At 39.8% G+C, this 12,431-nt stretch overlaps 1 long non-coding RNA gene across 1 annotated transcript; it reads right to left on the bottom strand.

Annotated features, from left to right (window-relative positions):
* Positions 1–8,688: 8,688 nt before the first annotated feature.
* Positions 8,689–12,050, bottom strand: LOC118482302. The gene is made up of 4 exons (XR_004868332.1): positions 11,330–12,050; positions 10,874–11,226; positions 9,737–9,829; positions 8,689–8,737 (listed from the first exon to the last, which is right to left on the bottom strand). It is a non-coding gene; the product is annotated as an uncharacterized LOC118482302 (long non-coding RNA).
* Between the last annotated feature and the right edge of the window lie 381 nt (positions 12,051–12,431).

The following is a 12,431-nucleotide window of genomic DNA, read 5'->3' as shown; positions in this document are numbered from 1 at the left end:
CTCAGTGGTTTGCAAGTGCCTATAAATAGTTCAGTACTTTGTACTGTTCTATTTAGCTCTTTTGAATCATCGTCTTCTTTGCACGAACAAACAACTGAGCTCTGGCTGAGGGGGAGTTTGCGTTCATTCATCAATCATTGTAATCGTTATTGAAATAAATTCAATCTTATGACTCATTGTGTAAAGATGTTTAATCAAAGTATTACTCTCGTTTGATTGTATGTAAAGTTTGTTTTCATCGTAATTCCGCTACACACTCATCCATTTTCATCTTAATTACAAACGCAAAATACAATCAAAATCAAACTCAGATCCAACAGAAACATCTAGCAGTTTACTTTAAACACAGTTTTGACTGATATAACAGCTTGTACAACCATTGGATAAACCGGCAGCACCTCGGTATCCGAAATCAGAAAAGATACAAATGATCTCGCTTGAACAACTATATATAGGCTTAGGGTTCCGCTTGAAATGACATGATCCATTTCAAGCGAAATCAAATACATGTGATTTTTCTTGAAACTAACCAATGTCATTGCAAGCGGAATCAGTAACTTCAAGCGGAATCACCACATTTAACACTAAAACCTTCTATTTTCTCGTACAACGTGCCCTGATCTAACAATCCTAGTGTAAGACTCGATACAAGACGAAGTCGATAGATGCATGCACTAACACAGTAGATGATGAACCACTATGATAACCACTGCTTGGAGTTTCTTGATTCATTGTGTTTGAACTTTCTGCAGAAAATGCTGTCTTTGGTGACGCAGATTTCGGGATCATACTTCCTTGATAATACAACTCCACATTCTGCTGGTAGGAGGAATAATTGACTTTGTTTGATTTCTTGATCTCAAGTTCATGACTCTCCAATCTTTCGATTAATAGATCAACCGTCAGATCCTCCGACTTAATTGTGTTCTTCAGCATTAAAGCAAAGTACTGCCAGTCTTGCTCATTTGGTAGTGAGTCAAACAATTTGTCCACCAACTCTTCCTTAGTATACACAATCCCGTATCTTGCAAGCTTTATTTTCAAATGCCCGAATCTTTCAATCATTTTAGATACAGATTCGTTTTTCAAACATCCAAACAAATCAAATTCTTTTCGTAGCAACTTGTTTTTGTTCTTAACTATCTCAGCACTACCCACACATTTTACTCTCAGATTCTCCCATAGATCTTTCGAATTTACATATTCAATCAATGATATTATCATCTCTCACAGCCTGATGAAGCAAAGCAATGCACTTTTGTTCAGCAACATATCTTCCTATCTGATTCTCTTGTAGATTTTCATAATCCGTTCTTCCCACATCGAAACCATTTTTCATGCTTTTCCGTAGGACCATTTTACCGACCGAAACGAGTCGTTCAGGGGTGTTCTACTCAATATGAAAGGCGGAAACAGACATATTGAGTTTGAATTCAACTAGATATTCACTTTAACTGTCTTTCTGATTGATTTGACAAAGTTTTACAGCAGGACGACAATTCGGCAGCACTTCGGCTCCGGAAACACACATACACGAATGAATTCAAACGAAATTACAGACCCACTATATACAGGCACGCTAATTTCGCATGAACAAGACTCAAACGAAATTACATTTAAACTGAATTAGGGTTCAAGCGGAATTAGAATTCTACACGAAACTACAATGTAATTTCGTGCAAAATTACACAGTGACCCTTGCATGCGAAATTACCTAAATTGACACTTTTCTTGAACTTCGTGCTCTGAACAATACAAGACTCGATACAAGACGAAGTCGACAGATGTATGCACGAACAAACACCCCCTCGGATGTTGACGAGTCTTAAGTGTCGAGTCTTCAACACCTTCAGTCTTTATCAGTCTGTCTGCTCTTTCTGAAGTATCTGACAGTGTAAAACTTCTTCAATCTTCTCTAATATCTTTTCTTTAGCACCAACAGACCCTTAGATGTCTTCAGACTCCCGCTTTCGATATGATGGAATCGCAGTCTGGCCTTTTTGAAATCACAGAGTCTTCAAGTGTTGGAACCTGGCTTTCTATCATTCAGAATCAGGATCTTGAACCTGGCTATCATGCACATTCTCTACCCCACAATAAATTTCAAAATTTTAACATTTGACAAATTTATCTATCATTATCACAAACTATATCCTCAAGAAATGATATAACAATGTTAATCTCTGATGAACCACTTGTAGGCAAAATTTTATCCAAGTCAAGCAAACTCTTCCTCACGAACTGTTCATCATGTTTAGCACTCGAAATTTTGAAAATCTGCTCTTCAACATCAGTTGTCGAAAATCTTTTTGGATTTTTCAAAATTTATGCTAAAACACACTTAAAATCCTTTTGGATTTTTGAATTTATAATGAAATGCAGTAAAGAAATATTTACAGACACTATTTTTGTGAGATTTGTGTAAGAGGATCATATCAGATTTTGAGACAAATCACCAACATCGTTAAGCTTTTAACATTTTAAGTTCTAAACAGTTCACTTAGACTGTAAGTATATTGATCCACTTAAATTTTCACACAAAGTTCAACTGTTTCGAGATACGAGATTAATGATTTAAGATACTTAAACTTATTCGCGTGTCCCACCACTTGAATATACTCCCGTATCAAGATCCCAATATTCAGTCTTACAGGTGAGTATACCTAGATGATATTTATAAAGGGTTAAATGCGAAACCGTGAGAGCTCAGGTCAGAATTTTTGTTCAACAGAGAGATAACGGCTCGACTTTCGGTGTGTCCCAATTAGAGGATCTTTTCTTCAACAGCACATGATTAGCATTTTTCAATGTTTCATCATTTTTTGTACTGAGGGCGAGCTTTATTTCAAAGCATATGCAAAGTATTAGACGGGGACTAGGCCATTGCTTCCGCAAAATCAGAAGTCCTGGCATAATAACCCAGATATCACTGAGTATAAAGACCTAGTATTTCAGAAAGAGGGACCTTTCAAACAAGATTTCGGAGGTTACCCATATATCCGAGAAATGTTCCCCACGATATAAGTTTGAAATTTTAGGTGTATATCTCGAACACAATCTACTAAATGTATAAAAACCTACAATTCTTTAGCGTGTTGTGATAATCCACTGATGTACTATCATTTCCTCTTTTTCACCACCAAACTCATTTTTAAAATTTTCAAATGTTTTTGGTTTTTGTAGGTTTTATCATGTTTTTTTATTTTTCAAATTTTCTAATGTTTTTGAATTTTCTGAAATTTCTTACTCCCCCTAAAATTCAAAATCATTTAAAGAAAATTGAAAACAAACTGTACAAGTAACGTGACAACTAATATCGAATCGCCTTAATTCTCCATCCACTTGGCATAAACTATCAAAACTCCCCTTTACAACAAACTATTTTCCCATTATGATTTCAAAACACTTAAGTTTGTTTTAATCAAAATGGTTTTTCTGGAAAATAAGTTTAGTTGAATTTTCAAACCATTTGAAGGTTAGGGGTTCATTTCATCCCATTGTTTATCATCATAACACATGCATGATTACATCAAGTTCAACTTAATGATCTTGATTAACCACTTGACACCACTTCTAGGTACTCCATAATCTCATTTACCAAGAAAGATGCCGATTCCTGCTTCACATTTACCAACTTGGAAGCTCCGGCAAGTCACACTTAAACATTTTAAAAAAATGTTTTCAAGAATAATGCCGATTCATGCTCCACGATTACCCACTTGGGAGCTCCAGCAAGTCAGGACTTTAAAGTAAAGAAAATGTCCACCCAAGCCTGACCATCCTTGGGTAATCTTAATTCTTCTTCAGTCGGGTTATAAGTTGCCTACTTTGTCGCATAAAAATCTTTAACCCCTTTGGCCTTCCCCTCGACCAATTTTCCAAAAATCTTTTTCACATTTCCATTGAACGCTTTCTCAACATCAAATTCTTTCTTTTCAGAATAGAATTGATTTGAGATCTCAACTTTTCCAACTTTAGATTTTAAATTCACAGCCCGCAAGTGTCACACCCCCAATTTTACCACCGAGGGAGTGTCCCTGTTAGGCGTGTGACGACTAGCAATGAGCGACCAATTACATTGAATCATAAGTTTGCAATAAAGTTTCATCATTTAATAATACTGAAATCCCAAACATAAGTTGTCGAAAAAAAAACATAAATTCAGCGGAAGCATTAACGTATCCCAAAGTATATGTTTCACACAACCAAAGTAGATAAATGTCTGTTGAATAACTCAACGATGTAACCATGACCACTCGCGCCCTCCAGCCAGCAAGTTCCTGCATTCCAAGTACCTAAGGACCTGCGAGCATGTAACACGTGTATCAGACAAAGCTGGCGAGTTCACAGTTTTAGAAAACGTTTGTTACCCGTTGTATATAAAACAGTTCAATAACCAATGCAAGTAATATTGTTAATATCTCATTTCCGAACAATGACGGCTCCTGAAATACACGACTACCCTTCCCACGTACTCCTATCTAGTACTGGGCCAGACTGGGTCATTAGTTCACCTCCGTCCTCTACAGGCACGGGGTGAGGGTGCCAAACCTAAGTAGTGCTACTAACTAATACCCGATGAGGGACTTACAAAAGATGATAGGTGAGAATATTAACCAATATACCCGTTTTTACCCAAAGACTTATCCCCCCCATGGGATACCCATTGACTGTCCCCAACCACTGGGACGCATGCTCGAATGTAGTGAACTCACCTTGGTTTTGCCCGGTAAGATTATTTACTCGTTTAACTGTTTGATCAACCGCGCCCTAAAAGGGTTTCCGATACAGTTAGTTACGACTAATTTACGTACTCATAATTTACATCAAACATGTATATTGTTCTCACTACGCGCACATATAAACCAACTCACAACAGTAAGCATGTTATACACATGTAACCACATTCTACTAATCCACTCTTTCAACCAACTATTAAACATGTAAAGCTTGGATAACAAAGCATGTAATTATCACAGTTATGATCGCAACAACCATTCATGGGTCGCCCACTTGTATCAACTGCAAATACTGCCTTGGCAGTACTTCTCGGTTATGCTACACGACTCCAACCCATGTACCCGGCCCATTAAACGTTCCATACTACAGCTGGCCGACCAGTGGCCCATGTATTATCGGTGACCCACGTAACCCAACCAGCCCAACCCATTCCATTCGGTCATAGCGTGTGTGGGTGATCCATGTATTCTCTTAAAGTTGATAGTGAGTAATATTTCAAGACAATTAATAATAGTCAAGTCCCCTTTTTGTCACATATATCATCCATCATATTAAATGAAGACCTGACATTACTATGACCTAGGGATTCTTTCACACTTCTCAATACCCACCATTTTATTAAACAACATGGGTCCTCTTTGATAGTAAATAGGCAGTACATGTGATGGTTTGGAATTTGTGATTCTAGTCTACTCATGTCATGCTAGTCTACTCATGTCATGCATGCACAGTCATTATCCGATCTCATATGAGCAAACATACTAGTCAAATCATCACATCATACTTAACACACATATTCAACATTAATATATATATATATATATACTAATCGGTCATCACATGATTGTACGTTCCACCCATATTGCAAGCAAGTACCTACAGTGATTATATATATGTACTATTGACCTCATGCCATTTATAAGCAATGCACACAGTGGTTTCTTGGGAATATTACATCATGCGGCTACTGTATATATAAATTACATGCGGCATAATTCACACATAACATCATAGCAATCTTTTATAACCTGTGTAATGGATGTCATGTGTGTAAATAGTGTACAGTGGTCATCGTCAGGTACACATAGTCACTTCGTTTTTATCATGCGCACAAGTATGGATACATATTAACAATTAACTATTTAATATATCACAAAACACAAAACACTAACCACAATCTCTGATTCGATGATTAGAAGACTGCTTCGAAGAGAAGTCCACTGCCGCACGCAAATATGAGAAGGGGTAGGGTTTGATCAGTTTATGAGGTTCTTGCTAAACCTTATGCTACCACCATAATATATTTAGGATACATGACCCAAACTTAAACCCTACCCAGCCCATACGTTCCAGTGACCTTCGGCCCATTTGTAACAAATCACAAATACCCTACCTACTTACACCAAGTACTATTCTACCATATAAAAAAAAAGATTTTATTTTATATTAATCCTAACACGTTCAGTATCAGAAAGAATGAATAGTGGAAGGTTTGGATCACAGGATTTAAATAACACTAACCTCTAGAGTTCGGGTTGTCACATCATCCTCAACTTGAAAGAAATTTCGTCCCGAAATTTGACAAGTAGGCACGAAAGAGTGAAGTGAGAATTCAAGATTGCTGCGGATTTTGCTCAGGTGTGACATCATCCCCAACTTGAAGGGGAATCTCGCCCCGAGATTCACCAGTTTTGCTTGACTCTGCTTTGTCTTTGGGAAAGAGGTGAGGGTACTTTAGTTTCATCTGATCCTCGCGCTCCCACGTGAACTCCGGTCCACGTCTTGAGTTCCAACGAACCCTAACGATGGGAATACGACTGTGTTTACGCACTTTAACCTCACGGTCCATGATCTCGATAGGTTCTTCAACAAACTGCAGCTTGTCGTCGATCTTTAACTCTTGAAAAGGTACCGTTAATGGATCGTCAGCATAACACTTCTTTAACTGTGATACATGAAATACGTCGTGAACATTACCCAGCTCAGTAGGTAACTCCAACCTATAAGCCACCTTACCGATGCGCTCCAAAACCTTAAACGGCCCAACATAACGTGGATTCAGTTTGCCACGTTTCCCAAAGCGCACAACCCCTTTCCACGGTGAGACTTTCAGCATGACTCGGTCATTCACTTCAAACACTACCTCTTTGGCACGCTTGTCTGCATAGGCTTTCTGACGATCACGAGCAGCTGCCATACGTTCTCTGATTTTCACGATCTTATCTGAAGTTTCGAGTACTATCTCAGGACCTGTGATCTGGCTATCACCCACCTCAGCCCAGCAAAGAGGTGAACGACACTTCCTCCCGCACAGTGCCTCAAATGGTGCCGCCTTGATACTGGTGTGGTAGCTGTTATTGTAGGAAAACTCTACCAACGGTAAGTGCTTCTCCCATCCTTTCCCAAAATCAATAACGCATGCCCGCAACATATCCTCTAGCGTCTGAATGGTGCGTTCACTCTGACCATCCGTTTGTGGGTGGTAGGCTGTGCTCAAATCGAGACGCGAGCCGAACGACTTATGCATAGCCTGCCATAACTCCGAAGTAAAACGAGGATCTCGATCGGAAATAATAGAAGTCGGCACTCCGTGCCTAGAAACCACCTCTTTAAGGTACACCGCTGCGAGCTGCGAATACTTATCTGTCTCCTTGATTGCTAAGAAGTGTGCTGACTTTGTGAGACGGTCGACAATCACCCATATAGTGTCGTTCCCAGCCTGTGTTCTCGGTAACCCCGTAACAAAATCCATAGCGATCTGTTCCCATTTCCACATGGGTATCTCCGGCTGCTGAAGTAGACCCGAAGGTTTCTGGTACTCTGCTTTGACCCTAGCACAAGTCAAGCACTTACTCACGTATGTTGCGATGAGAGCTTTCATATTCGGCCACCAATACAAAACCTTGAGATCCTGGTACATCTTATCGGACCCTGGATGAATAGAATATCGTGACTTGTGTGCTTCGTCCATCACAAGCTCTCGAAGATCACCAAATGAAGGAACCCATATTCGTTCCATGAAGTAGTAGATACCGTCAGACCGTTGCTCGAACTTCTTCTTGTGCAGACCTCGTAATCCTTCAGCCTCGATATTTTCTTCCTTTAACGCTTCAATCTGAGCTGAACGGATCCGAGCAGGTAAATCAGAGTGTATAGTAAGCTGTAGGGCACGAATACGCTTCGGCTTCGGTTCCTTGCGGCTGAGAGCATCCGCTACAACGTTAGCCTTACCCGGGTGATACTTGATGGCACACTCGTAATCATTGAACAACTCTACCCAACGACGCTGACGCATATTCAATTCCCTCTGGTCGAAGATATGCTGAAGGCTCTTATGATCAGTATAGATGGTGCATTTCGTGCCGTATAGATAATGCCTCCAAATTTTCAGTGCAAAGACCACTGCTCCTAGCTCCAAGTCGTGTGTCGTGTAGTTTTTCTCGTGTACCTTCAACTGACGAGATGCATAAGCTATCACCTTCTCGCGTTGCATCAACACGCAACCGAGACCCTGAATCGAAGCATCACAATAAACCACAAAATCTTCGGTACCATCTGGTAGAGATAGAATCGACGCGCTGCATAATTTTTGTTTCAAAAGCTGGAATGCATCCTCCTGTTTCGTTCCCCATGAGTAAACTACCTTCTTCTGTGTTAATGAGGTGAGTGGCTGAGCAATCTTCGAGAAATTCTGAATAAAATGACGATAGTACCCTGCTAGACCGAGAAATTGCCGCACCTCCGAAGGATTCTTTGGTGCCGCCCAATTTCTAATGGCGTCGATCTTGGCAGGATCCACATGTATGCCCAACTCATTAACTATATGTCCCAGAAAATGTCACACCCCGAAATATCAGAGTTGGCGTGACTGGACCGGTATCTTCATTGCACAGCGGAAGCAAAAAGCTAAGACTTCTAAACAATGAACGCCCGCTAAGTACTCGAAATCCCGTGGGTTCTCCTATTCCAACCGTTCCGTAGTTTTGAAAAATGCAACCTGAGAAAGAACATGCGAAAAAGTCAACATAAAGTTGAGCGAGTTCATAGTTTGTTTTAAAAAGATTTTAAACAAATCTTTTTGTTTACCGGTTTAAAAGCTGTGGAGAAAGTTTAGTAAAATCAGTTTCTTGGCATGTTATATGAAAACGGTGGGTCTAGCCCACAAGAGTATTCGTGCATTGCACGAGAGAGAATGGGCCGGGCCCAAAAGAGTATTTGTAAGCAGGACCAACAAGTCCTCTTACTTGTACATAAGTTGAAAACCTTATCAAAGTTTGTAAATACATGTATTATGAGTTTACGTCAAATGAATGTAAAAAAACATTTGAAAGTTATAGTGTTGTAAGTTGGTATGTAAAGCGTCTATGAACATGTTGATCATTAATGTTTCGCGAGGACATTAATATATGCGACGACATAGGAGGTACTCAACCCGCGTAGGCAATTTTTAGTGTCGAATCACCTCGACTGGGACACAACAGCACTCTAAGTGGTCACCCATGGACCGTGAGTGGGGCTCGCCCGTACCCATTAGATCTAACCTTTGTTCCTTGGTCCTCAAAAGGATTAATGGCACCTCAGTTACAGCCTATGCTCACATGATCTAAGAGTTCATTCCATAACTTAATCATACCTAAGTTTGACATGTATTTTCCCCCGAAAGTTGTAAACCGAAACGTTGAAAGAAAAGGGGGATATGATCTCACTGAGTTGTCTCGTTTTTCGTACGCAGGCCAACCCAGTTCCGTTGTAGTAACTAGGACATTCCAGTCACTAGTCATGAAAATCATGCACGTTTTGTAAAACCGGTATGTTTAGTATAAACCTTTCGTAAACCTTTCGAGTTCGTTGAAATTCATTTGCAACATGGTTTATAAATATGCGTTTTCGTTCATCAAAATAGTGTTTGCTTTTGCAAAAACTTGCATGTCTTTCCACCCCCGAAAACATTTATAAAAAAATGTAAAACCGTAAAAAGTGAGGGTTATGAACTCACCTTGACATTCCTGTGCAAAGCTAGCTTAACGTGATTCCGTGATGTTACTCCAAGAATGTGAACTTGCTAGCGTAGCGTGCAACTATGACATTCCTACGAAGGAATACTTATGAGTTTTCTAATAAAATAACGTAGTTAAACTACGTGTCCGAGCTCTACCGAATCGTTAACTAAACGATTCTATGAGGGTGTTCTTATTCTGACTTAGAATAACCAATCGATGGTTATTTGATCCCGTTTATAATCGGGATAAAACTAAGTCTTGGAAATGACTTAGTTTTCCGTGTGATTTAGAATATATATTTTTATGTATATAATCAAATATATATACATACTAAGTTGTGTTAGTCGTTGTGATAGAAAGCGTAGAGGGATAGCGGTAAGTCTCGTTGTGGTCTTCGAAGACGAGAGTAAATAAATATATTAATGGTGCGACAATCTATCGTTGACGTTTGTAATAAATATAAAACGTTATATTTAGTTTATGAACTTATACGAGGTATCGACGTTTGAAATAAATATAAACGATTATGTTTATTTTTTAAAAAAAAATATATATATATTTCCGAGTTTTGGGCATTTGAAATAAATATAGATAATTATATTTATTTTATAAAAGTTTTTGAGTTTTCGTCGATCAAATAAATATAATAACTAATTATATTTATTTTATAAAGGTATTCGAGTTTCAATGTGTTTTGAAATAAATATTAACAATAGAATTTATTTTATATAAATTATCGGGTTTCGTTAACTTATAACTCGTTTTGTAAATTGTAGAACGTCGTCAAATTAAATATATATTTATATTTATTTTAAAAGAAGAACTCGAAATTCGATAAATGTCATTTTTAGATCATAAATACGAGTCGTGTTTCAGGTTTTTTTACGAAAATCGGGCAGAGTTTCCTCTGTTTTTGGACAATCCCGACAATCGAGGTGTCGATATATTTTGTCACAATTCAACAATTTATCGAACAATATATATAAAGTTTACGTCAAATATAGAAAAAACGTCAAATGTGAAACCAATTCACTAAATGTAAAACCGTTAGTCGGGTCGAGCTCGGTTCGCGTATAAATCTAAAAAAAAGTATATATCTAATAATTTGAGATTCCGCGTCGTTAAAACTTTACCGGGCTGCGTGTTGACTGCTGTTAACCGGCTGACTCCGTTGACCGGTCATTGACTGAGTTGACCAGCATTGACCAGTCAACGCGCCATGATGACTGGTGTGACTTTGTTGACCGAACAGTACCCGAACCAAAACGGATCTGAGCATGAACCGCGTAGAACAAAACATGAACCAAAACAAGTCGAGTTGAACCATAACAGTCCCGAACCTTCTCAAATACGAACCGAACCGTGACCTGAACCACCTTGACCTCTGTTGATCCGCATCCGAACCGGGTCGAACCAATCTCGCTCCCACTTACCCGAAACTCGAAGTCTGTCCGCTGACTTGCCTTGACCGAGACTCGAACCAAATCTGAACCAAAAACTTAAAAATTTGAACTGTAGTTGAGCCAAACATCAGCATTGTCGCCACCGGAATTGTCGAGAAGTAAAGAAAAAAAATAAACGGCACTTACCGGAGCAAACTCAAGAACATCGGGGCTGCTGGACTTCAACTGTGATGTTTAGCATCCACATCGTCATCAGCATCCTCAGAACCACCATCACCGCCGTCGTACTGGTGGCGCCGCCGAAACTGGTCATCGGTAACCCCTGTCGATTCATCGTCGGCCACGCCGTAACTCGCCGGAGCTCGACGCCGTTTGTCGGCTCCTTTTTTTTTTGTTCTCGTCTGGCCGCTGCTCGCCACCACCCGATGTCAAGCGGCTGACGATAATCTACACCCGAACGGAACGGAACGTCACCGGAAAAGCTCGTTGGCAAAGTGCCTTACCACCGCCATCATCTTCGTCGGAGATTCATTGTCACTCAGCATCATCATCTTCCTGAAACGTCATCATTGCCAACTACCATCCGCAACCCACCTCCTCCGCCGCTGAGACACCGCGTCGCTGCCGCCATGTGGCTTTCATTTTGCTTCAGATCTACAAGTGTGAGAGGGGGGGGGGGGTCGTCTGCTGGAAACAATCCACCACCGGTTGGTTAACCGGCTTCGATCATCGGTTTTGAGCGGCGAGGAGAGAGACCGAGAGGAGGGGGTATGGCTGAGGTCGAAAGTGTTTGAGGCAGATGAATGTTACATCTTGAATGGGTTTTGAAAAGATGAAGTCTTTATGCATTTGTGTGTGTTTCTAAGTTAGCAGACAAGATGAGGGGATAAAATGAAGTAGCGGCTGATCAAATGGAGAAGTAGGGTTCTCACAAGTGTTTTATAACTAGGTTTTTCATTAGTGGGCTTGGGCCCAGGGCCCACAAGCCCACTTCCCGTGTTTTTAGTGGCCCGTTACTCCTACGAATTCGTTTTCACACCCGCTCGTCGTAAATTATCGTAAAATAAAGTTTTAGTGTCAAACGCTTAAAATTGTGTCGTATATCGTTGTTGGACGTGTATTTTTGTCGGTTGCGTTAAAATTGCGAAAGATGCTTCAGGTGTCGTTTCTGGTCCGTTTTTCGATCAGTTTTAACTGTGAGCATTAAAATTCAAAACCAAAGCTAAATATATCTAAATATTTCATTTTTTTTTTTGAGTTAATACGCGTGTCTGATGCTTCGTTTCGT

The sequence above is a fragment of the Helianthus annuus genome, chromosome 9 (genome assembly GCF_002127325.2).
Source record: "Helianthus annuus cultivar XRQ/B chromosome 9, HanXRQr2.0-SUNRISE, whole genome shotgun sequence".
Lineage (NCBI taxonomy): Eukaryota > Viridiplantae > Streptophyta > Magnoliopsida > Asterales > Asteraceae > Helianthus > Helianthus annuus.
Note: the sequence above shows the minus strand (reverse complement) of the source record. Positions and strands in the feature narration are given on the sequence as shown.